This window comes from Kogia breviceps, chromosome 7 (assembly GCF_026419965.1).
Source record: "Kogia breviceps isolate mKogBre1 chromosome 7, mKogBre1 haplotype 1, whole genome shotgun sequence".
NCBI classification, from domain to species: Eukaryota; Metazoa; Chordata; class Mammalia; order Artiodactyla; family Physeteridae; genus Kogia; species Kogia breviceps.
In genome coordinates this window covers 118420438-118443642 of record NC_081316.1, presented here as the reverse complement: position 1 = coordinate 118443642, position 23205 = coordinate 118420438, and the positions used below count along the sequence as shown (strand labels likewise).

Genomic DNA, 23205 nt, shown 5'->3' with positions numbered 1-23205 from the left:
GGGCTGGCGATCTACCACCAGGAATAAGCCAAGGCTTGGAGGGTCAGAAATCCATGAGAACGCACTCTGATCAGAGGACGCTGCAAGCAGGGCAGTGGGAATCCCGATCAGGACCTGAACTTGTTCGAGGACACAAGCCACATTATGTCCATGACACTCTCTGTTTGTTGATCTCTTTTTGTTTTTTGCTGGGAAGCTGAGTATGGATAAACCTTTTCCACCGTATTAAAATGTCATTTCTTAAAAGGATTTGAATGTTATGTAAGAGATAAAGAGCAAGGTAAGGGGATTAGTCATGTCCCAAATACAGACAGCAGAATCCTTTTCTTGCTTGAACAGTTATTAGGTACCAGAAATAAACAGCCTATTCGGTGCCGGACACTGGTTCTACATCCATTAACTTCAAGGCTTACTGCAAAAAGCCCTAGGAAATAGACTTTGCTGTTTCTATCTTTAGATGAGTAACCTGAGGTTCAGTGAGATTAAATAACTTGCTTCAAACCACACAAGCGATTAAACTTGGATCTTCACTTCAGTCTTTGGCTCCAGAGTCATACCTGGCTGTGTTTCACCTTCTAAGGGTCTTTTCACTAAATTCCTACTCACTCAGTTATTCACTGATGCCTTCATTCATTTACTCAACCCACAGATATTTACTGAGCACAGCAAGCCTTCGGTATTAAATGCTGGATGTAGCACGGTAAACCGGGTTATTCTTGTAAAAGCCACCTAGGCTTTTACAGGAAGTCATGGTGGTGGCCGTCCTTCAAGGGGTGGATAATGACTGGGAAGGGGCATGAGGGGGTTCTCAGATGATCATAGTGTTCTGTTGCTCGATCTTGGTGCTAGTAACGTACGTAGATGGGCTCAGCTTGGAAAATGCATGAAGTTATACATTTTTATGTTACATGGACTTTTCTATATGTACATATCTATGTAGGTATATGCACACACATACACAAATGACACAATGAACTTATAAACACACACAAGAACAAATAAACAAGGAAAAAAGATACTGTCTTTGGCTTTAGAAAGCTAATGCTGTACAGAATTTTTTAAAAAATTACTCTTCCATACCAGAATGTCTGAAGGTACTCTATTCATACTGATGTCAGGTGTTGCTTACTTTTCTGTATACTTTGCTCTACTTTATATGTACTTAGCTTGAAGGAGTTAGGACCAAACTAGCCTTGACTCCCTCTTGCCTGTTCAGACAACTGTGCAAAAAGCATTGGACTTGGAGAGAGAAAGCCTGGGCTTTGTTGCTATTCTTTACTAACCTGTATATTCAGGCATTGCCCTGAACACTTTCAACCTGATTTCTCACAATAACACCCACGATACAGGGTGATTTCAAGGATCACATGTGTTTAGGAAACCTTAAAGTGCTACTACTAATTAGTAATCGTTGTTGCTGCTTGCATTCTCAGTTCCACTAGAGACCTCGCCCAAGATATTTTTGAGTGATTCAAACAGACCTGGCAAAGTGGTGACCTGAATGCTTCTCTTTTCTCCTTATTTCCAACTTTAATCTGTCTTTCTCGAGCCATGTCTGAGGCCAGAGGGAAGGCTGATACAAGTGACTCTGCTGGAATTGCTATGAAGAGAATTTCTATTGGACTTTCTCTCCTGTGAGCTGGAAAAGAACTAGAAATTATCTGCAGGGAGTCTTTGTCCAGACTAGAAACTGCTGGACCTTGGGACAAACCTCTCCCACAGCAAACTGCAGGATTCTAGGTGGAAGATCGAATCTCAACATCTGCCTGGTTTGAATGGTCTGGTTCTCGCAGGTCCTCAGGAAGCCTAGGAGGAGCTGAATGTGTGGGCTGAGTCCTCCTTGCTCCTGAGGCCAGGAGGGGAGGAGGAAGTGAGCCCCAGGAGGAGAGACTGTTTCACCCTCCAGCACTTAACTAGTAATTTCTGAACAAGACCTGAATCCCAATCTATTGAAAAAGAAAAATAATCTATTCGAGGAGCACCAGAAGTTAGAGAGTCACATGCTCAGAGAAATAGTTGCTAGAGATGACAAAATGAATTAAATATAGATACATATTATATATATCATATAATATATACACAAAGACAGATTCAAGTGCAGCACACAAGTATATCTGAAGTTGAAAAAATTGCATAATTTCTTAACCAAAAAATTCTGTTGTTGAACAGAAAGAGAGAATGCCACCGTTGAGACTCAAATTAGTTGCCTAGAATATCAGAGGCAAAGTATATGTCAAAGCACAGATTAAAAGGATTAAAAGATGACAGTCATGAGGACAGACAAGACACAGGAGTTTAATACGCAAAAAAAGCTTGTCTCATACAGAAAAAAAGAACTGAGAAGAGAGACGTAAAATCTGAGCAAATAATGGAAGAAACTTTGGGGGAGCTGAGGATAGCCCTGAATCTGAATACTGAAGGGGTTTGCTCCACTCCAGTCTGGATTGGCAAGAAAACACATGGCTCAGTATATCGCAGTAAAATTCTGGAATTCTATGTAAATATACAATCATGTAAACTCCTACACAGAGAGTAGCTTACAGAGGGAAAGAATCAGACTGGCTTTGAACTCATGGGCAACGCAGAGAGTAGAAGACAAGGACGTAAGACCCACAGATAACTGAAAGCAAAGGACGACAGTGTGAGAATCCTGTGCTCCCTCAAGGTATCATTCACCTGTCAGAGCAAAAGAAAGTAGTTGAGACGAGGCGGTAACTCAGGGACTGCTTAATGCATACGGCCGATCTGAAGGAAATGCCAAGAGCAGCTCGGAGCAAACAAGGAATGAGACGCAACAGAGGCTTCAGGGCAAAGATGAGAGAAGAACGGGAGAAAGACATCAGCACCTCTCTGGTTCCTCCCAGAGCTGAGCTGATGAGGAGAGCTTGCCCCGGAGTGTGTTTAACCCCTCCTCAGCAAGGAAGGCAAGTACACCCCACCCACACACATGGCAAAAGATAAAAATTGTCCAGTATGCGGCATCAAAACCTAGAGTTTCAGATTGGGAGGAAAGAAAGTGGGAAGAGCAAGCAAAGAATAGCAAAGATTTGATGTGTGGTAAGGGGGAGGAGGAAGAGACGCTTTCCAAGCATCATGTCTAGTTGGGGAGGATTGGAAGAAAAAAGAGCATTTTTCCAGATGAGAGTCAATCCTAGTGTAGAGGTTATATTTTACAGTGTTTTCGAATAATAGGGAACAAATATGTGTCTGATTGTGTCAGCAAAGAAGACTATAACTGTTAATAATATGGAATGGAACTTCTAAAAATACAAAAGGGGAAACGTAGGATGAGTATTCATTAAGATGTAATAGGTGTATATCTATGTATCTATGTATCTATCAATGTGTCTATGTATCTATCTTGTATCTATGTATGTGTGTATCTATTTATTATCTCTCTATCATCTATGTATGTATCTATTATCTATCATCTGTCTGCCTTATACAATATAGTCAATTGTATAAAACAAAATTATCCATGATGCAAGAAACACTTGATAAAAATAGGTATAATAGAAAAGAGTAATACAACTTTCCTAGAATTTGGCACACTTCGTAGACAGAAAATGATAAAAAGATAGAAGAATTGAAGAATATAGTCAATAAAATTGACCTCAGATGTACTCTTACATTCTTATATGTTTTATTTAGATAGTATTAATTTATATACATACAAGGTATCATTTAAAAACTAATCTTGCACTGGACTACAAGGAAACTTCAAGAAATTTTAAAAATGAAAGATTTTACAGGCAGCATTCTCTAATCAAAATTCCTTAAATTAGAAATAAATAATGAAAGCATGATGGAAAACCTTTACTTAGAAAATAAGAAACATATCCCAGATCATCTTTGAGTCAGAAAAGGTAATTGCAAGTTATCAAAAAGCAAGATAAATGAAAATATCTCACATCAAGTCTATGGAACACCAGGAAAAATGTATCCTTAATTGTCTTTATTATTAATGAAGAGAGATGAAAAATGGATGAACTAAATAATTGTCTTAAGAAATTAGAGAAAGAACAACAAAATAAGCAAACACACCTAGGGATTACATGGGTGCAATCGTAAATTAACTCAAAAAAACAAATAAAAAAAGAGAAGGGGAAAGATCCAAAGTCACTTCATTGAAAAGTCCTTTGTGAGCCTTATTAAGAAGAAGATGGAAAAAGCAAATACAGGCACAATTAAGAGTGAGGACATAGAAAGAAGAAGAGAAAAATACTGAATCCATACAAACTAAAGCATTTTAAGAGAACAGTACATGAAACTCAACAACAGCATGGACAAGATGTACATCTTAGCGAAATCCAAATTTACAGAAAATTCACCTCAGAAGTGGAAACCCTGAACAGATCAAATTAAACACCTGCTAGTTTTAATAGGAATCAGGACCAGATGGGTTCACAGTTGAAGTTTAACTAACCTTTAAATTCCAATGGTATTTGAAATATTCCAGGTAACAGGAAAAAAAGAAAAAAAAACAATTTCCAAATTTGTTTTATAAATCCAGTATTACATTAATACCCAAACCTAATAAAAATATTAGAAATCCATTTCACTCTTGCATATAGACAATTATTAAAATATTAACAGAATTGAGCAATTAACTAAAAAATATTATATTGTAATAAAGTATGGTTTCTCCTGGGGCCAGGGGGACTCCAAGTAAAACTCTAATAGAATCAAGAGATTACTGGAAATTAGAATTGGTTGAGAGCAGCAATTTCAGCTTAGGACCTTTGAAAAATAATCTCTCTACCTTAACGAGTGTAGTTTCTGTAGTTAATTAGAGGTTTGGTTTTAGCTCTCAAAGACAATAATAGTGAGTGCAGATTTAGTAATATTATTGCTCATAGAATGACATATGCATGGATGTTTACAGAAACACAGAGTTTATATAATTCTCTTTGTGTCCTTCCATCACTTTAAAAAGAAAAGCAGGGCTTCCCTGGTGGTGCAGTGGTTGAGGGTCCGGTCCGCCTGCTGATGCAGGGGACGCGGGTTCGTGCCCCGGTCCGGGAGGATCCCACATGCCGCGGAGCGGCTGGGCCCGTGAGCCGTGGCCGCTGAGCCTGCGCCTCCGGAGCCTGTGCTCCGCAACGGGAGAGGCCACAGCAGTGAGAGGCCCGCGTACCGCAAAAAAAAAAAAAAAAAAAAAAAAAAAAAAAAAAAAAAGAATCGAAGAGAAAGCATTTTGCTCTACCCTGATGGTAACTGGGTTTTCCTTGAGATCCAGGTATGAAGCTAGAGGGAGTAGGTGTCTGGAGAATATGGCCTGACAACAAATGTGAGAAGCCACAACAGTGAGAGGCCCGCGTAACACACACACACACACACACACACACACACACACACACACACACAGCAAAGCACGTGACAAAGCTCAATGGACAGGAATAGTCTATGGCCAACAGACTGGATGGACCTCTATGTATGCCTCTCCAGACCTGTATCTAACTTCTCTTGGTAGCCAGCACTTATGATGGAATTGTCTCCTGCAGATGCAGTCTCTAATTTAAATGTTACCAATGAGAGCTGTACCTTAACACAGTTTGGAATTCTCCTTTCATATTTAAATAACACGATAAATTTAAAGATCAATCACGGCTTTGTACTTATTGAGCTCTTAAAGAGTGCTTTACTTATTTTTTTCAAAATTTCCAGTACCCATTACTGTTTCTTGATCTCCTTGGTTTCTTGCAGGTGCTCAGAAATCATCTGGGACATTATATTATGCTGAACTAAAGTGTGCCTTCCTCGAGTCTCTGTTTGACTTTAATAATGAATAATCTCAAGAAGCATCCAAACCCGGGTGTCTCAGCATCACTTTTACCAAAATTGCAAACATTGCATTTGCAAGGCATTCACGACCACACATACGCTCAAACATCCCTAACCCCAAGGCACAGGTGAAGCTTTCAGCTCACCTTATAGCGTACTCATGTTGGCAGACACATCAAGATGTAGGCTGTCTAAAAGCTAGACATGCCACATTGTTAACGCTCGAGTCACTTTGACGAACAACGAGGTCAGCTATAAGACTTTTCTTAAATATTTTCAAGCTAAAGACACTTTTTTCCAGGTTGTGTAAAACTTTGAGGTCTTAACCAAGACCATGCTTAAATACTTTAGAAGACAGAAAGGTCTTCCCTGAAGAAAATGCTGGCTCTACCTGAAAGAAACCCTGCTGTCCCCACCTGTTCTAAAGCGAAATAGCCTTCTGTCTGGCTCCTCACCTTTCACAACGGACTGACATCTTCCTCCCCATCTGGTACGGGAAGCATATGGCCATCCCAGCAACATAGGATGCTTGCACTCCAGGCACTTGTTAAAGGATGCAATCATAAATTGTCAGTTTCAGCCTCAGACAGAGGCTCTCCTAATACATCTGATCTGAGGAAGACAATTGAATAGGCATATAAACTATTTTTTCCCTTTATTCCCTTCTAGTGCTACTACCTCTGTATTAAGTTAGATGATCAGAAAGCGATGCCTTAACCTTGTGTCCCAAACTGACCATTTTTTATCAGGTCTCCATCTTAGCGTCACCTCCTCTGCCCTCTTGGGCACAAGGACAGTTTCTATGAGCAGAGTCTCTGACTTTTTAAAAAACTCTCTTCAAGATACCATTTACCTCATTACCAAAAGTTCACTGTCCCCATAATAAACTCTGTCTTGAGTTCTGCTCCAGAAACACATTTTCTATCAGAAAATTGTCATAGCTTCCTTTCAGTGGAAAAGGATAATTAAGTAATACTACATAATTTCTTTGTTAGCTTTAGCTGCCAAAGGCTCAATTGTAAAATTAGCTTTCCTGGGTATCTGGAAGAATCTACTCTTTCATTTCTGAGGCTTTTTCTGATCTTTTTAAAATCTCTGTTTCATTGCACACTATGCTTAACTTGTTAAAATTCATATAATCTTGATTTTTGCTTCTGCTCTGGCTGTGGCTTCACCACAGCTCAGGTGCTTTCATTCTGGAGGGCTTGCCTGGCCCCCACCTATAGCTCATGCTCTTATATAACAAGACGAGAGGGCTGTACAGTTCAGCTCCAGCAAGACTGACAAAGAAACTTGTAAATCTTAATTCGAATGCACAGGCTGATCATCCTTTGCTGTTTTTTGTTCGTTTGTCTGTTTTGTTTTTAATGACGAATCCAGTATCTTTGGTAAAAGGAATCCTACATACGTATATATACAGTCAGGAAGATTTAGGACTGTAGTCTTTGCAGATTCTGATTATATTTGGTAGAGTTGACTAGGTTGCTTGTAAAGAGTACTTACATACTACAGCAAGGGCAATAAAAGTGGATAAAACTAATATTTTAATTAGTTTATTTTGATGAAAATTTGAATACATGAATTCAGAGAGAGAGAATTTAGAAAATACAGAAAAGCCAAAAAGGGAAATTTAAAACCATCTGTAAACTCACTCCTGTCAACTTTATTAAGGTATATTTTACATATGATAAAATGCAACCGTTTAAAAGTGCACAGTTCAACGACTTTTGACAATTATATACACCCATATAAGTGCCACCAAAATCAGGCTTTAGAACATTTCCAAAGGCTCTCCAAATTAGCTCATGTCCCTTTCCAGTGTATTTCACCAACCCTCCCTCTACTTCCCTCCCTCCGACTCTGATGCCAGGCATCTCACTCTGCTTTCCTCTCAGTATAGCTTGGTTCTGCCATTTCTAGAACATCATGGGATTGAAATCCAATAATATGTTCTTCTTTATGTTTAGCTTCTCTGGCTCAGCATGATGCTTTGGGATTCATTCATTCTGTTTTGTGTATCAGTATTTCAGTACTCAATAGAATTCCAACTTACAGCTATAATACAAATTTTTTATCCATGCACTTTTTGATGGACATTTGAATTATTACCAGTTTGGGGCTATTATGAATGAAACTTCTATGAACATCTGAGTGCAAGTCTTTGTGTGGACGATTTTCATTTATCTTAGGTAGATGCCTAGGGATTGATAGGTCATATATTACGTGTATATTTACTTTTATAAGAAACTACAAAATTGTTATCTGAGGTGATTGTATAATTTTACATTCCTACCAGCAATATATGAGAGTTCTACTTTTCTCACATCCTATTAACACTTTCGTTTTCGGTCTTTTAAATTTTATCCATTCGAGAAGGTGGGAAGTTGTACTCTTTGCTGTTTTAATTTGCATTTGCTTGATGGCTTGTTTGATGCTGAGAATCTCTTCATTTGATTATTGACATTTCATAAATCTTCTTTTGTGAAGGATTTTTTAAAACATCGGGCCATCAAAAATTATGTTATTTGACCACTTACTATTAAATTGTACGATTGGTTTATAAATTATGAATATAAATCATTTGTCAGATACATGCACTAAGAATATTTTCCTCCATTCTGTGGCTTGCCTTGCTATAGTCTTATACTTCTAAAGAGTAAACTATTACAATTCTGATCAAATACAATTTATTAGGTTTTTTTTCTTTTGGTTTACACTTTATGTGTCAGATCTAAGGACTATTTACCTACCCACAGGGTCATAAAAATTTCCTCCAACTTTTTTCTAGAAATATTTTAGTTTTCATTTTTACATTTAGATCTGTGGTTCATTGAGTTGAGTTTTGTGCAAGATATGAGGTAAGGATGGATTTTTTTTCTCCATATTGATATCCAGTTTTTTTAGTACTATGCATTGAAAAGGCAATCTTTTCCCCTCACTTAATTTTTGTGGCACCCTTGTTAAAAATCAGCTGATTACATGTATATGGCTATTCTAAATCAGCTTATCAATTTCAATAAAAAATCATGCAGGGATTTTGATTGGAATTTTGGTGAACCTATACATATATATTATATATATATACATATATATATGTAAAATTTGGGAAGTATTGAGTATTGACATCTTAAGTGTACTGTCTTCCAATTCATGTGTATGGTACATCTCTTCTCTTTTATTCAAGTTTTCTTTAATTTCTCTCAGCAATGTTTTGTAGTTTCAAGTGAATAAGCATATGTATGTAAAAATACATTTTTAAAAAAATCCACATCTAAATATTTCATGTTTATTTTGATGTTACTGTAAATGATACTTTTTAGAATAGAATTTTCCCATTCATTATTAGTGTACAGAAATAAACTTGGTTTCTGTACATTGATCTTGTATTATACAACCTTTCTAAATTCTTAGGCTCAAAGTGAGGGATGAAAAAAGATTCCACATTAAAGAAAACCATAAGAAACCAAGGGCAGCTATACTTATATCAGGCAAAATCAATCAAATCGGTTTAAATCAAACTGACAAAACTTTAGCTAGACTTACAAAGAGAGAGAGAGAGAGAGTGAGGGAGACAAGAATTCAAATAAATAAAATCAGCAATAAAAGGTATTACAACTGATACCACAGAAATATTTTCTAAAATGATGAGACTACTATGAGCAATTATATGCCAAAAAATTGGACAACTTAGGAGAAATGGATAAATTCCTAGAAAAACACTACCTTCCAAGTATGAATCATGAAGGATTAGAAATCTGGACAGAACAATAACAAGCAAGCAGATTGAATCAGTAACCAAATATTTCCCAACAAAGAAAAGCCCAGGACCAGATATTTTCACCTGTGAATTGTACCAAACATATAAGAATCAATACCAATTCTTCTCAAAATCTTCCCGAAAAATGAAGAGGAGGGATATTCTTAAAATCATTTTATGAGGCCAGAATTACCCTAATACTAAAGCAAGATAAGGATATTACAAGAAAACTATAGGGCAATATCCCTGATGAATGCAAAACTTTCAACAAAATACAAGCAAACCAAATTTAATAGCACATTAAAAGAATCATATACTATAATTAAATGGAATTTACCCCTGGATTCAAGAATAGTTCAACATATACAAATCAATAAATGTGATATGCCACATTAATAGAATGAAAGACAAAAATCATAGGTCATTTCAATAATTGCAGAAAAGTATTTGAAAAATTCAACCTCCAATCATGATAAAAGTTCTAAACAAATTGGGTATAGAGGGACAATACCTCAACATAATAAAGGTCATATAAGACAAACCCACAGATAACAACATATGCAATTGTGAAAGCTTAGAAGCTCTCCTTCTAAGATCAGAGAAAAGACAAGGGTGTCTATTTTCACCACTCCTATTCAACATGATATAAGAAGTCCTATCAAGAGCAATTAAGCAAGAAAAAGAAACAAAAGACATCCAAATCAGAAAGGAAGTAGTAAAATTGCCTGTTTGCTGATGACACGATCTTCTGTATAAAAAATCCTAAAGACTCCACAAAAACAAAATAAAACAAAACAAAGCAAAACAAAACAAATTGTTAGACCTAATAAACAGATTCAGTAAAAGTTCAGGATACAAAATCAATGCACAAAAATTAGTTGCATTTTCATCTACAGATTCAATGCAATCCTTATCAAACTACCAATGGCATTTTTCACAGAACTAGAACAAAAAAATCTCACAATTTGTATAGAAACACAAAAGACCCCAAATAGCCAAAGCAATCTTGAGAAAGAAAAATGGAGCTGGAGGAATCAGGCTCCCCAACTTCAGACTATACTACATAACTTCAGTAATCAAGACAGTATGGTACTGGCACAAAAACAGAAATATAGATCAATGGAACAGGATAGAAAGCCCAGAGATTAACCCATACATACCTTATCTTTGATAAAGGAGGCAAGAATATACAATGGAGAAAAGACAGCCTTTTCAATAAGTGGTGCTGGGAAAACTGGACAGCTACATGTAGAAGAATGAAATTCGAACACTCCCTAACACTCTACACAAAAGTAACCTCAAAATGGATTAAAGACCTAAATGTAAGGCCAGATACTATAAAACTCTTAGTGGAAAACATAGGCAGAACACTCTATGACATAAATGACAGCAAGATCCTTTTTGACCCACCTCCTAGAAAAATAGAAATAAAAACAAAAATAAACAAATGGAACCTAATGAAACTTAAAAGCTTTTGCACGGCAAAGGAAGCAACAAACAAGATTAAGCAACAACCTTCAGAATGGGAGAAAATATTTGCAAATGAAGCAATTGACAAAGGATTAATCTCCAAAATATACAAGCAGTTCATGCAGCTCAATATCAAAAAAACAAACAACACAATCCAAAAATGGGCAGAAGACCTAAACAGACATTTCTCCAAAGAAGATATACAGATTGCCAACAAACACATGAAAGGATGCTCATCATCACTAATCATTAGAGAAATGCAAATCAAAACTACAATGAGGTATCACCTCACACCAGTCAGAATGGCCATCATCAAAAAATCTAGAAACAATAAATGCTGGAGAGGGTGTGGAGAAAAGGGAACCCTCTTGCACTGTTGGTGGGAATGTAAATTGATACAGCCACTATGGAGAACAGTATGGAGGTTCCTTAAAAAATGAAAACTACAACTACCGTATGACCCAGCAATCCTACTACTGGGCATATACCCTGAGAAAACCATAATTCAAAATCAGTCATGTACCACAATGTTCATTGCAGCACTATTTGCAATATCCAGGACATGGAAGCAACCTAAGCGTCCATCGACAGATGAACGGATAAAGAAGATGTGGCACAAATATACAATGGAATATTCCTCAGCCATAAAAAGAAATGAAACTGAGTTATTTGTAGTGAGGTGGAGGGACCTAGAGTCTGTCATACAGAGTGAAGTAAGTCAGAAAGAGAAAAACAAATACCGTATACTAACACATATATATGGAATCTAAAAAAAAAGGTTCTGAAGAACTTAGGGGCAGGACAGGAATAAAGATGCAGATGTAGAGAATGGACTTGAGGACCTTGGGGGGTGGGAAGGGTAAGCTAAGACGAAGTGAGAGAGTGGCATTGACATTTATACACTACCAAATGTAAAATAGAGAGCTAGTGGGAAGCAGCCACATAGCACAGGGAGATCAACTCAGTGCTTTGTGACCTAGAGGGGTGGGATAAGGAAGGTGGGAGGGAAAGACACAAGAGGGAGGGGACATGGGGAAATATGTATACGTATAGCTGATTCACTTTGTTATACAGCAGCAACTAATCCAACAATGTAAAGCAATTATACTCCACTAAAGATGTTAAAAAATAAATTTAAAAATTAGTTGCATTTCCATACAATAACAATGAGCTATCTGAAAAATAAATAAAGGAAAATATATTATTTAGAATATGATCAAAAACAATAAAATACTTAGAAATAAATTTAACCAAGAAAGAGAAATTTCTATACACAGAAAACTATAAAACATTGATTTGATAAATTGAAGAAGACAACAATAAATGGAAAGATATCCTGTATTCACGGATTGAGTTAATATTGTTAAAATGTCCATATTACCCAAAGCCATCTATAGATTCAATGCAATCCCTATCAAAATTACAATGTCATTGTTCATGGAAACAGAAAAACTTTCCTAAAATTTGTACAGAATCACAGAAGACCCAATATATCCAAAGCAATCCTGAGAAAGAAGAACAAAGCTGCAAGCATCATACTACTTGATTTCAAACTATACTGCAAAGCTAAAGGAATCCAAACAGTATGGTACTAGCACAAAAAATAGACATATAGACCAGTGGAACAGAATCAAGAGCCAAGAAATAAACTCATGATTATACAGTCAATTAGTATTGACACGGGAACTAAGAATACTCAGTGGAGAAATGACAATCTCTTTAATAAATGTTACTGGAAAACTGAATATCCACATGTTAAAGAATGAAATAAGACCCCAATATTATACCACTCACAAAAATTAACTCAAAATGGATTAAGGACTTAAATGTAAGACCTGAAACAATAACACTCCTAGAAGAAAACCTAGGGAAAATGTCCTTGACATTGATCTTGGCAATGAAGTTTGGATATGACACCCAAAGCACAAGCAACAAAAGCAGAAATCAACAAATAGAACTACATCAAACTAAAAAGCTTCTGTACAGCTAAGGAAACAATCAACAAAATAAAAAAAAAAAAAAGGACAATGTACATAATAGGAGAAAATATTTCCTAACGATATATCTGATAAAGGGGTTAATATTTAAAATATATAAGGAACTCATACAACTCAATAACAGAAAACAAACCAAACACTGCCACAAAATCTGATTTAAAAACAGGCAGAGGACTTGCATATTTTTCCAAGGAAAACATACAAATGGCCAAGAAGTATGTGAAAAGGTGCTTAACATCCCTGGTCTTCAAGGAAATGCAAATCAAAACCACAATGAGATATGACCTTACACCTGTTAGAATGGCTGTTATCAAAAACAAGAGATAACATGATGCAGAGTGTGTGGAGAAAAGGGAAGCCTCATGCATTGTGGGTGGGAATGTAAATTGGTGCAGCCATTATGGAGAACAGTATGGAGATTCCTCAAAAAATTAAAAATAGAACTACCATATGACCCAGCAATCTCACTTCTTTGGGTTCTATACCTGAAAGAGATGAAATCACTGTCTTGAAGAGATATCTGTACCCCCATGTTCAAGGCAACCTTATTCACAATAGCCAAGATATAAAAACATCCTAAGTATCCATCAAGGAGTGAGTGGATACAGAAGATGTGACATATATATATATATATACACACACACACACATATATATTTATAATGGAATATTATTCAGCCTTGAGAAAGAAGGAAGTCCTGCCATTTGGGATACATGGATGGACCTTGAGGGCATTATGTTAAGTGAAATAAGTCTGACAGAGAAAGACAAATATGGTATGATCTCACTTATATGTGGAATGTAAACACATAGGCCTCTAGAAACAGAGAATAGAATGGTGATTTCCAGGGACTCAAGGGTGGAGTAAATGGGGAGTTGTTGGTCAAAGTGTATAAACTTTCATCTATAAGATGAATAAGTTCTAGAAACCTCATGTACAGCATCGTAAATACAGTTAACAATACCATATTGTATACTTGAAAGTTGCTATAAAAGTGGAGCTTTAATGGTCTCACAATAACAACAACAAGAACAACAACAAAATGGTAATATGTGAGGTGAAATATGTATTAACTAACCTTACTGTGGTAAACTTTTCTCAATACATATGTGTATCAAATCATAACACTGTACACCTTAAACTTACAAAATGTTATGTGTCAATTATATCACAATAAAGGTGGAAAATATTCAGTCCTAAATATTTCATGTTTTTGATGCTAATGTAAATGGGATTTTTTAAAATTGAATTTTCCAATTCATTACTAGCATAGAGAAATAAATTTGATTTCTATACCTTGATCCTGTATCATCCAGCCTTGCTTAATTCACTTATTTATACTAGTATTTTTTTTTTAGATTCCTTCAGATTTTCCAAGTATGCAATCATGTCATCTATGAATTCCATTTAACATCTTTCTTTCCAATCTGTATAAATTTTATTCTTTTTCTTACATTATTTCACTAGCTTGGACATCCAGTTCAATAATAAATAGTAGTGAGAGCAGACATTCTTTCCTTGTTTCAGTCTTGGGGGAAAACACTCTGTCTTTACCCACTAAGTATGATGATAGCATTCTGTAGATACCTATGTCAGATTAAGAAAGTCATCTTCTTGTCTGAGTTTGCTGAGTGTTTATCATGCATAGATGTTGAATTTTACAATGCTTTTTCTGTATCTTTTGAGTTTTTTCCCCTTTATTTTGTTACTATGGAAAGTTATATTGATTGATTTTCAAATGTTAAATCAACCTTGTATTCCTAGGATAAAATCCAATGGTCATAAAGAACTATCACTTTCATATATTTCTGGATTCAATTTGCTAATATGTTGTCAAGGATTTCTGTCTACTATTATATGTGATTTTGGTTTTTAATTTTTTTAATCTTTGGTAATTTCTTTGGTTCTGATATCAATGTAATGCTGGCTTGATAAAATTGACTGAGAAGTATTTTATACGTCTCTATTTCCTGAAATTGTTTTCATAGGTTTGGTATTATCTCTTCCTTAAACTATTTGATATAATTAACCAAGAAAGCCATATAGGCCTTGAGTTTTATTTGTGGGACCATTTTAAACTATGCATTTAATTTCTTTACTATATTATATATATAGTAATATCTTGTTAATATATATGTATAATTTTTTGTTTTTCAAGGAATTTTCCATTTCATCTAGGTTGTCAAATTTATTGGCATGTTATACACCCTTATCATCATTTTGTTGTCTGTAGTAATACCCCCCTTCTCATCTCTCTTTTGATAATTGTTGTCTTCTTCTGCTCTCTTCCCTGAATTCCCCTCATGTCTGATAATGTCGCTCCATGATAGTTGGTCAGAACTCGAGAATCTCCCAGCCCTTTTCCAATGCCAGAAATTAGACCACTGAGAAAGCCCTCACAGCTCTTTTCCTGTCTGTGTGCAGGTCCACTTTGTGCATGAGTCCCTTAGTATTCACCAACAAAATCATGGGGAGCCCCTCTTGACTTCTGAGGCTCTTTGTCCATGCACTTCCCTCTTCCCTGGCTCCTCAACCCTGCTGAACACTTATCTCTATTCAACTCAGCAAAACTGATGTGCTTCTAGAAAATGCTTCTAAGCCAAAATCAAAGTGGATCTTAGGGTTCACCTCATCTGCTTTCATGTTTTCAGGGATCGTGGTCCTCACCACTGATTGCTGTCCAATGTCTGAAAAACATTGATTCATATGGTATGTACTATTTTCTAGTTTTTGTTATAGCAGGAGGGAATTCTGGCACCAATTAATCTTTTACGGACAGAAGCAAAATTCTGGAAGCCTCACTATCAACATTTTGATGTTTGTGGAATGGATTTTTTTCAATATTTTATTAATTAATTCAACAGAATCTTATTTAGCATTTGCTATAGTGCCAAGCATTTAACAATTATAAATTAATATATAATGTAACATTTAGACTGGGTTCATATAGATCCTTATGTTCTTTTTTTTTTTTCTTTTATTTCACCTGGTGTTTGCTAAATGTTTTTTTTTTTTTCTGTAAAAGTGTTTACTTATTTATAAATGTTTATTTATTGTATGTATGTTGTTCTCAGTTGGCAAGCTATGTTCTCAGAGGACACAAATTCTCCTTAGGTAGGAATTGTTTTTCTTTCTACTTTAAAATTTTTTTTGAATTTTAGTTTATTTATTGAATTTTTATACAGCAGGTTCTCATTAGTTGTCTATTTTATACATATTAGTGTATATAGGTCAATCCCAGTCTCCCAATTCTTTCCACACACGCCCCCCACCCCGCTTTCCCCCCTTGGCGTCCATACGTTTGTTCTCTACATCTGTGTCTCTATTTCTGCCTTGCAAACTGGTTCACCTGTACCATTTTTCTAGATTCCACATATATGCATTGATATATGATATTTGTTTTTCTCTCTTCTTTCTACTTTAATTCTTTCATTTCTTTGTTCTTCACCTTTTAATTTGGAAAAAAAGAATCCTCAAATGTGTTCTCTGCATCACTGATTAAATTTTAGATAGCTATTTCCATCCTATCCCCCTTCTCTTGAATTTTAGTTTCCTTAAATATTTCTTGATATAATGGAACACTCTTTTAACACTCTTTTAACTCAGTCTGCTATTACATCATCTTCTATTCTATCACTCTGTTCACAGAATTTTTTTGGCTTTATGGAAATTATATATGTTACTCTCTAAAGTTGTCTTTTGAATTCTGCAGTGTAACTATTTTAAAAATTGTATTTCCTCCCTTGTATCTTGGGTGTAATGATATTCATCTCGTAATTACAACAAAGGCTCTGCCAAGTCTCTTAACAGGTCTCTTATGGTGACTACTTATTTCTTTGCATTTATCCTTGAACAAGAAGGTATATGGAAATTGATGGGTAGGTGGATTTTCCTCCATGCCAGCATCACTTCTGAGCTCCGAGCAGCCAGAATCCTCTCACATCAGAATCTAAAGTGCTTCTGGATATGCTTATCCCATTTCCAACCTTTTGATATTGGACATATGCTTGTATTTCATAAGTATTCTTTCAACAAGGTGGAAGAGGGGAAATCAAGTACCAGTGGAAATCTTGCGTATAGAAGTTTCGAAATATTTAGAACAGAACACTGAACAGGATGTGTCAGCTTGGAAGCACTCACTCACTCTCATGACTTCAGATGTACCCTGCAAACCCTTGGCCTCCAAATTAATGACCCAGACACTCCTAGTGGCCTTGGATGCATGTATCCCCTCCCTACCAGATATCTTCACCTCAGTATCATTCCTCCTACATTTCCTACATTTGAAAATGACCAGCCACACAGTCATGTTAAGGTTCTTAACACGGCTCTTTGCAAACAACCTGGTGACCCTCAGTTAGCGCACTTGGTCTGTGCAAATTCTACATCATCTTCCTCCTTAAAAACCTGTCTTATTTCTCCACTCCTTTCCGTGCCCACTGCTCCCACTGTTCTCACTTGGCTAGACTATTAGAATTAATATTCTCACCGATTTTTCTTCCTTCTGTATTATTCTCCTCCCGTCAGTCCTTTCTTCCAATGCTTTTTCAAAAAGATGGGTCTGATTGTGTTACTACCTGCCTTAAAACATTTCAATATCTTCCCTTTATCTAAAGGAGAACATCCACATTCACCGGCATCAATATGCTCTAGGGCTTCCCTGGTGGCGCAGTGGTTGAGAATCCGCCTGCCGATGCAGGGGACGCGGGTTCGTGCCCCGGTCCGGGAAGATCCCACATACCGCGGAGCGGCTGGGCCCGTGAGCCGTGGCCGCTGAGCCTGCGCGTCCGGAGCCTGTGCTCCGCAACGGGAGAGGCCACAACAGTGAGAGGCCCGCATACCGGAAAAAAAAAAAATGCTCTAAAACACGAAAGTGCCTGTGAATCACCCGAGGAGATAGTAAAAGTGTAGATTCTGATTTGGTAGATGGAGGTGGGGCCTGAGATTCCGCACGTCTAACAAGTTCCCAGGTGATGCCCACGTTGCTACTCCTTGGACCACACTTCAAAGAGCACGTCGCTAAGAGAGGGCTTCCTATTCACACCTCTCTCTTCAATCATCTTTCTTTTCTGCCCCCTCCACTGCAGCCCTTTTCACCCACTTACCTACTTAAAGTGCCTAGAACAACATCTCTGTGATTAAGTCATGTAGCTTCTCTGTTCAGACGGTTCTTCTCTCCCCTTTCCACTGGAGAAGACCTACTCCTCTCTCACAATTTTCTCAAGTTGCATTTTATAATACAATCTTTCCTTGTATCTCCCTTGTCTCATAAGTAGACTTATGTACTTCCTCTTTGTGTCCTGGCTGTACTAGGTACGAGCCAGCTATTCTTAGAGCACATGTTACCCACTCTTAACAGATTCTGTTTCTATACCTATTTTCTTTACTAGTCTGCAACACTTCAAGGTCAGGGACTGTGTCATATCACCGGTACCTAGCATGCCATCTGTCGTTTTGCAGCTACCTAATAAATACCTTTTGTAAGAATAAATGAAACGGTAGAATGAATTGAACATTCATTTGAAATGTTGCATATAGTTATATTAGTTTTCTTTAACTGCGTAATAAATTATCGCAGATTTAGCAGTTTAAAACAACAAAAAATTTATTATCTCACAGTTTTCATGGGTCAGAAGTCCCTGAGTCCTCTGCTCAGAGGCTGCCCAGGCTGAAAGCATGGTGCTGTGATCTCACGGCTGTGATCTCATCTGAGGCTCCAAATTCTCCTCCAGCTCATGGGCTGGGGCAGACACTCTTCCTATGCTGTCTGGCTGAGGGACCTGTGTTCTTGCTACCTGTGGGCTGGTTCCACTCCCAGCACATGGTCCTCATAGGCTGTTCACAAGAGTACTGCCGCTTTCTTCCAGACCAACAGGGACACACCTGTCTGACTCCATCCCTCTCTGGTCTGCTATGATGGGAACTTTAAAAACCTAACCTAACCACATCGCCATATAGCATAACCTAGCCAAGGGGGCGATGACAGACGATCTCATCACATTCACGGCCCTGCCCTCACTTGTGGAGGGTCCATGGGCATGGAAAGCAGGGTGAGAATCTGGGGGCATCTTTGAATTCTCCCTACCCCGATAGTTAAGAGGAAAACTTGAGGGGCTCATGTCAAGTTTGGAAAAATGGGAAGGGGAGCCAGTATTGAAGCGGAAGATAAAATGAGATCTATCTATATGATCAAGATATGAGATTTACCATTATGATATGCTAGAGCTGTTTTTTTAAAAATATATTGTTCAATTCTTCTTTTTATAAATGACATAAAATTTGAGGAACTTGTACTTTGTGGTAGAAACAGCATTCCTGACTGCTACTCACATGGTCTTTCTTCTACCTTATGATTGCCTTCTACTCCAATTCATTGCCAACAAACAAACAAAAATCCCTCAGCCTTTGTGTAGCTACATGTGTGAAAAGGGACTTTACTGTGGAATAAAGTCTGATCAGCCACTCTTAAGTTTCTTGTTCAAATGATCAACTCTAAAGCGAACCTTAAACTTCAAGTTTGAAAGAATGTAGTTGACGGCTTTTGAACTAAGACTGGCAGCTTATCTTTTTGCAAAGCATAAGTGCATGGAGGCAGCTGCACTAGCTTCCGCTTAACCTCCTAGAAAGCCAGGCACCCGTCAGGATCGCAGGTTTCAGCTCCTTGTGGAAGGTGTCTGTTGCTTTTCTACAAATCCATCTGGATCCTGGGATTTGAATGACAGGTGCTTAATGTTGCTGAACAGACTGCTTTACCTTTTCATCTCCTGCACTGAGTGGGATTAAACTTCTGAGCTGTGACAGGTGATGTAATGACAGTATTATCAGTTTTTAAATTTTTTAACACTTGCTCACTCATGGCTTATTCCCCTGGGATAGCTCCTCTCTTCCCCTGGAATCCACTGATAATATATATATCATGATTCAATATATTCATCCTACACCAAGCCAGCATAACTGGGTCAAATATTTTTGCTCATAGGTAGAACTCCCATAGGCAATTATCAATTCCCTTTATGATTAATGTAAAAACTTGTGGTGTTTCTATTAATGGAAGTGCATGCTGGGACATTCACAGTCACATACTGTAAACTTTGTCGTTACATTAAAAGAATGTAAAAATTCTTGAAGCAACCAGAAACTTGGTAGCACCTGTAATTTCTGAGCATATCAATTTGCCAGGAAATTAGAGTGAATTACCAGCATGACAAGCTATATTTTGGGGAGCCATGTTTTGCAAAAATGAGAGTGAAGTTCTTTGGTTTTTTGAATCCCATACTTTGAAGCAACAGCACAGACTCTGAGAATACACTCTGTTCAACTTCAAACTCCTCCTAAGAATATTACTGTTTTACAGGAGAGAAGAATCTGATACAGATGCTTCAGTGCAGCTAACACCGGGATTCCATATGGCGGCGCATTTACTCATAAAGAAGCAAGCATGGAAATTCATGGCTTGTATATTTCAAAACAAACAAACAAAAAACCAGCCCTTGAAGCATCAAGATGAATTGGAATCCTATTGTTCCCCAAAAGATCTTCACTTACCGGTGTGGGGTGTGTGTCTGTTAAGGTGTGTATTTTCTGCATGGAGCCTCGTGTTTCTCCTTGACAGTCACCCTTCCCAGAACAAGTTGTGTAACTCAGGCCTGCAGAGAGAGGCCACCCTGACTCTAGAGGGTATTGGTGAAAATGTTATATTCCATATATAGCTAGATAGATAGATAGTATTTATATACATAGCATGCATAGGTACACATAATATACGTGCAAGTATTACCGCATATTTATTTCCCCTCTGTAGTAGAACGCAGTAATTTCTTCGGAAACTTTTTTCCATCTGTGGCAGAAGCAGCTTCCGGCCACCAGCACGTGTGCTGTAACCTTGTGCAGTGCACTGTTGTCGCTGGGAAGTGGCTCTGCCCAGACAGAGACCACACGGGCCACAGCCTCCTCACACATCAGTGCGGCCCTTCACTGAGCGCTAGTGAAGTCTGAGAACAGGTAATGAGCCCCAAGGCTACTCCACAAAGGCCCCACCCCTCTCTCCTGGCTGGAGGCGGAAGAAGTGGAGGCCCTGGGACAGGTCAGAAGGAACACGGATCCCTGCATCACCGTGTGGTGAAGAGCCAGCCTTGCGTGACCCAGAAACATCTGCCCTGGAATTTGTATGCAAAAAAATAACTTTTACTTAGTTACGCCACTAAAAGGTGAGGATTTGATTCTTGCAGCTGCCAGCATTACCTGACACAATACGGACATCAGGGACTTGAAGTAGGTGCCGCCATAATATATCTAAAATATCTGACAGGAGTTTAGCAGTTTTGCAGTAGGCAGGGAGGAAACAGCTCAGGCGAGCTGGAAACCCCTGCTCTGCTGCAGTGAAACATTTGGTAAGACGGTCACCCCCTTGTTAGTGTGGAAGGCAGACCCGGTGTCTACTGAGTCTGTGCATCTTGGAAAAGTGCTTTTGGAAAGAGCCAGATGCTAGCATATGCTGAGCTTCCCTTGCTGTGTTTGGCAAGCTATTTCAAGAAGGGATGAGCTGGTTTGCAGACGAAAAGGAACAGAACATAAAATGTCTCCGAAATTTGGAGTTGCCCAGGTTTGAAACTGCTTCCAGAGGACACACAGTGTGAAAGGAGGCTAAATCTTTGAGCCCCCAGGACCCATTAAGACTTCTCAATTAAACATAGTGAGTGACACAGCCCTGCAGCTAAAACCAGATTAAGCCATCCACCCAAGACCGTTGTTCCAGATAGCCTCAGATTACCTAACATTACCTTAACAAAGAGGCGCATAGAGGGGGAGGGGTGAGCGGAGAAACAGAGCAGGCACAGGTATTGCTTCAGAAAAGAGCATGTAGTGTGAGTTGCCACGACGCTGGCTGCAAACGGCGAGCGGCGAGGGTTATCTTTGTCAAAGCACTTATTCTGTCCTAACCGACGCACCATCCCAAAGAGTCTCCAACTTGTTATGCTCGACTCCCCTAGCAACTTGCACTGGCTCACATCCATGTCACATCACCGTTGCTTACTTGGCACGGAAGCCTTCACTGGGCCTTAGGTCTCGCGTTGACTGAGTTTCTTCTATTCCTGTGTATTCTAAACTAAAGGCTCCTAGAGGAAATAGACCAAGTACATGCAATTCTTTTCACGGTGTGCCTAAGTTACATGTGTCACGTACCAGGAATTTCTCGATGATCAAAGCTGGTATCTGGAAGAGATGTTCCCCAAATGCAAACCTTCAGGTGCTGTCAGGGGAGGGAGGAAGGAAATCATGGGTCAGATGTTTTCCTTTGGGGATTTATCAAGTAAGGAAAACTAAAATGAAAAAATGTTCAGTTGTGTGGATTCCTAGCATCTAAAATAATCATCCAACTGTCATCTCATCTTTGCCTGGCAAAGAAGCCCACCTCCAGGGAGGAAACACAGGAACATTTTTCTTGTTAAGCAAGCGCTGTACACAGCAAAAAGTGACCTGATATTAGACTACTAACCGAGGGAACTAATAAATAAAGGTGCCAACGGCAGCTGAGGAGTAATGCTCCCTAGCTAGTATTTTCAGGAGACTGGCCCCGTGCAAAGTGTTGCCACATATTTTTCTAAGATGTAGCTGACGTTACAGATTAGCTGGAGGTACAGCCCTCCCCCAGAGGGACTCTGTGGTGAGCTCCAGTCCAGGGACATGGAACAAAAGCAGTGCTGAGACTGACTGTAAACCGGGCAAGCATCCACCTTCGGAGTGGTTATTTCCAACTCCCATACAAACAAAATTCCCTGAGAGGTGTGCATTGCTGAGCCCTATGAATGTGGACAAGGAAGGGAGAGGAAGGTAAAAGGGAAGGGAACATACGTACCCTTTTCTCATGAGACATCAAGGGATTTCTCTCAGCAGTTTTGAAATCTGAGTCTCCCCAAAAAGCTACAGGCATCTCAAGAGGGAAAGGAGCCCACTGTACTACTCAGATCATTAATGATACGCTTCTATTGAATGGTGAGACGCAATTAGTTTCACCTGAAGTTTAATGCATTCCTGGAAACCACAAGGAGAACCACTCGGAAGCATGTCCCTTAATGGCAGGTGATAGAAAAACAAAACAATTCTTGCTACAGTTCTTGGCACCTAGACAATTACCCAAACCAGAGATAGAAAATTATATTTGGAGCCAAAAATGTGACCTCTTCATTTATTCCACAT

At 38.2% G+C, this 23205-nt stretch overlaps 1 protein-coding gene and 1 long non-coding RNA gene across 7 annotated transcripts in view; one reads left to right on the top strand and one right to left on the bottom strand.

Annotated features, from left to right (window-relative positions):
• Positions 1-23205, bottom strand: part of NTM (neurotrimin) — a 921398-nt gene that overhangs the window by 516603 nt on the left and 381590 nt on the right. The window lies entirely within an intron of this gene.
• On the top strand, positions 2568-22131 carry LOC136794601 (uncharacterized). The gene is made up of 3 exons (XR_010841593.1): positions 2568-2924; positions 15660-15717; positions 20363-22131. It is a non-coding gene; the product is annotated as an uncharacterized lncRNA (long non-coding RNA).